Source organism: Phyllobates terribilis, unplaced genomic scaffold, assembly GCF_046119375.1.
Source record: "Phyllobates terribilis strain yellow unplaced genomic scaffold, ASM4611937v1 Scaffold_11__3_contigs__length_659146591, whole genome shotgun sequence".
Classification (NCBI taxonomy): domain Eukaryota; kingdom Metazoa; phylum Chordata; class Amphibia; order Anura; family Dendrobatidae; genus Phyllobates; species Phyllobates terribilis.
The window spans coordinates 602255125-602259425 of record NW_027362771.1 but is presented as its reverse complement, the minus strand read 5'-3'; the positions used below and the strand labels follow the sequence as shown (position 1 = coordinate 602259425).

General features: G+C 45.9%; 1 non-coding gene across 1 annotated transcript; it reads left to right on the top strand.

The window, feature by feature from the left end:
- Positions 1-594: 594 nt before the first annotated feature.
- Positions 595-666, top strand: TRNAW-CCA (transfer RNA tryptophan (anticodon CCA)). The gene has a single exon. It is a non-coding gene; the product is annotated as a tRNA-Trp (tRNA).
- The last annotated feature ends 3635 nt before the right edge of the window (positions 667-4301 follow it).

Genomic DNA, 4301 nt, shown 5'->3' with positions numbered 1-4301 from the left:
GTCTGTGAGCAAAAGTAGCAAATTTCGAGGTTTGCCACAATTTCTTCATACACTTTTCACGTGAATTATGGGCGGAAAATTTCTTTTCATATGATCTTGTGGCGCAACAGTAGCGCGTCTGACTCCAGATCAGAAGTTTGCGTGTTCAAATCACGCCAGGGTTAAGCATCTTTTTCATTACTTAACCCATGTCTGGATTAAAATTGAAACTGTGTTACTATCTGTCAGCACAGTGTCTTAAAAAGTGTATTTTAGTTGAATGTTATAGATTAATATCATATAAACAATTCTTTGATGAGAAAAATCATCGTGAAACGAAATCAAAACATTGAATATTTAAGTCACATCTGGATCTCCTTTCACTTTGATCATAGCATTGTCATCTTTAAATCCAGAAGAAAAAAGGGTTCTTTACTGGACTTTAAATTTTAAACTGGAAAACCCTGCATTCCCAATATCAAGATGTTCATTCGTCCTTGTTTATGTCTTTTTCAGTCTGTAAGTAAAAGTAGCAAATTTCGAGAAAGTGTTCCACGATTTCTTCATGCACTTTTTAAGTGAGTTATATTATGGGCGGAAAGTTACTTTTCATATGACCTCATGGCGCAATGGTAGCGCGTCTGACTCCAGATCAGAAGGTTGCGTGTTCAAATCATGTCAGGGTCAAAAAGCTTTTTCATAACTTAACTCATGTCTGGATTAAAATTGAAACTGTTTTGCTATCTGTCAGCACAGTGTCTGAAAAATTGTATTTTAGTTGAATGTTATAGATTAATATCTTATAAACAATTATTTGATGAGAAAAATCATCGGGAAGCGAAATCAAAACATTGAATATTTGAGGCACGTTGGGATCTCCTTTCACTTTGATCATAGCATTGTCATCTTTGAATCCATAAGCGTTCTTTACTAGATTCTAAATTTTAAACAGGAAAACCCTGAATTCCCAATATCAAGATGTTCATTTGTCCTTCTTTATGTCATTTTCAGTCTGTGAGCAAAAGTAGCAAATTTCCAGAAGCTTTGTGCGATTTCTTCATACACTTTTCATGTGAATTATGGACGGAAAGTTTCTTTTCGTATCATCTTGTAGAGCAACGGTAGCGCATCTGACTCCAGATCAAAAAGTTGCGTGTTCAAATCACGCCAGGGTTAAGCAACTTTTTCATTACTTAACCCATGTCTGGATTAAAATTGAAGCTGTTTTGCTATCTGTCGACGCAGTGTCTAAAAAAGTGTCTTTTAGTTGAATTTTATAGATTAATATCTTATAAATAGTGTTGAGCCACCCCCGTAGTGTTCGAGTTCGGTTCGGTTCGTCAAACACCCGTGTGTTCGCCGAACTGTTCGTCGAACACCTTCGAACACCATTAAAACCAATGGCAGGCAAACAAAAACACATAAAAACACATAGAAAACACCTTCAAAGGTGTCCAAAAGCTGACAAACTGCTCTGAAGGCACAACTAACACATGGAAAAGTGACAAGTACATATAGTCATGCGAAAAGAAAAGAGGTGGAGGAGTAAAAGGAGGGGGAGACACAAATATAGGCATGTCATGCCCTTCTAAAATCCAAAAAGTGAGAAGCCGACACGTTCAGTCCGCTCCTGCCCGTGCCACCTCCGTGTCGCCGGGTTACTGCCAGAGCCGCGGTGAACCCTGACGGCCAGCCCCCCTCTCCCAATACTGGTGCCTGTCCGCTGGTGGGTCGAGCGAGCCCCCCTGTGGTGGAGGCAGCTCTAAGCTTTTTAATTTAAATTGTCTCTCTAATTTGAATGAATACACTTTAAATCCATTTACAAGGATCTATTGGAGGGCAAGTCTCATGCCAGCAGCCGCGTAACTCCAGCTCCAGTAGCGTCCACTAAAGCTGCTGCAGTTAAAAAGCTTTTATAAGGATCGAGCTCGGCTGTCCACCGCAAGGCATCCTACTGCCAGTCCCAGCCCCTATGCCTTGGGGTGCCTCCTGATGCTCTTCACTGAGTATCCCGTGGTCCCGAAGCATTTCCTTTGAAAAAATTAAGTGTCAAAACTACAGGTGGTGTAGCTTGCTTAACAGCCGGGATAATCCACTGACTAGCAGACACTTCTACTAGGCACAAAGTATTTCCTGGGCTAGATGCAGTTAAAAATTTGTAATTAGATACTCTCGTTGGATGCTGAGAAAGCATTCCATAGAGTCTCCTGGCACGCCATATATGATTCTCTTAAAAAGCTTGGGGTAGGGGTCTAGGGGACCCTTTTATAGCCAAAATCACGGCCCTGTATCGCAATACATCACCTAGGCTGAAGATTAATGGAACTGTATTACCCTGAGGGCTCGGTTGCTACAGAGGTATTGCACCTCACCCAGAGGTGTGATATCTCACTCTCAGGTAAGGATGGAGTGTGGATCAGGACCCGACACCTGCATGCATTACACCACATTGCCGTGGGGCAGGGCGACCAATATGCCCCTGAGATGGGCACGACAGTCCCTGTCATTGGCTGGAGTGGGGGGAGGGAACACTGAGGAAGGGGAACCCTGTAGTGCAGGAGCAGTGAGGAAGCAGTTCCTGGGTGCATTGAGAAGGGAGTATAAAAGGTGGGCACCATCTTAGTTCAGTGCAGAGAAGTCTGAGCAGAAGTGGCAGGGAGCAGGACCTCTGCATGAGCTCTGCTCCGGAGGCGGGCCTAGTAACAGAGGCCCAGGCCTGGAAGAGGGAGAAGGAAGGAAGAGGAGCGGAGAAGGCTCCAGGAATGAGGAATGAAGGGATCCCAGGGGTGCGGACGGGCGAGTCGCCACCGCACGCCTGAATCCACCTGCGTGGAGGGGTCAGGCCAAAGGGGGAGACCGGTCCCCGAACTAGTGGAGGCAGGAAACGACCCTCAGCTAGAAACCGGAGGCTGTGACATTTTATGTGGCACAGCCCCTCGCTACACCCGCTAGGAAGGCACCACATAGGGTCAGGGAAACTGGCGCCAAGTTTACCAAGAGGAGGCCCGAGGCAGCCGGACAGAAGGGTTGGTAAGAAAGGCCAGACAAAGGACACACAAAGGGGGTCCTGTGAAGCGCTCCAAAGTTATCTGGGAGTTGTCTGAGCCCCTCACCTGGTGAGCACAGTACGACGTGGGCAGCCGTTACCTGCAGACGTGGTCTGGATAATAAGAACTGTGAGTAAAGGCCCTGGACTGCATCACTGACTCCGTGTCGTTACTGCTGCTGCCCTGCACCATCACCCCCATCCTCCGCATACACTGCCCTGAGGCTATACTCCTCCCGTGGGGAGTTATGCTATGCTCTGCTGCACCCACAACACCAGCCTCAGCGGTCTGCCCTGGAGCGGCGGTTCACTCTGACCGCAATCCATGGGTGGCGTAGTCGGACTTTTAAACATCAAAACCACATAAATAGTTCTGCCACTGGTTTGACCGCCCTGAGCCACGGAACCGGGTCGCCGCCACGGAGACTACAACCACCAGCATCCACCAAAAAGGGTCCAGCTCCGGGTGTCCCAAGGCCCAGGGGGCGCGTCAGAACATTTTCATCACCTTTCACAATCACCAATGGGACAAGGCAGGGATGTTCTCTGTCCCCTCTCTTATACATCCTATTGACGGAGCACCTGCTCTCATCAATTCGCCATAACACCAATATTAGGTGGATTGATGTGGGAGGCACCGAGTACAAGTGCTCTCTATTTGCTGATGATGTCCTAGTATATATCACTCAGTCACATATATCCATCCATGCTGTTATGGCTGAAATAGATCACTTTGTTACATGGTCAAATTTTAAAATCAATGCAGCGAAGTCTGAGGCCCTCGATGTCTCCCTCCCCAAATCCATATAGGATTCCATCCAGTCCAACTTTCCCTTTGCCTGGCCCTCACAGGGTATCAAATACTTAGGAATTCCTATTCATAGAGACCTCTCCCATCTATGTTATCTTAATTTTGGGCCCTTTATTGAACAACTCCATACAGACCACGGTTGGCAAGTTAGAACTGTAAGATTCACTACGTGAACCACTGGTGTTTTGTGGAAAAGCACATGTACACTGTGTTCCAAATTATTATGCAAAAAGTGTTTAGGAGTGATAAGGGAAGAATTTGTTTGTTTGTCAGTTAAACTCATTGATGGTGATGTGTGTCAGGGCTCTTTATATCACTGTAAGCAATTGCAGACACCTGTGCTAATTAGTTTGGCAGGTGTGTCCAATGAAAGGCAAGACTACTTAAGGAGGCTGTCTCACATTATTAAGCAGCCTACATTTTCTGCCAAAATGGGAAAGAAAAAGGATGTGTCGGCTGCTGAGA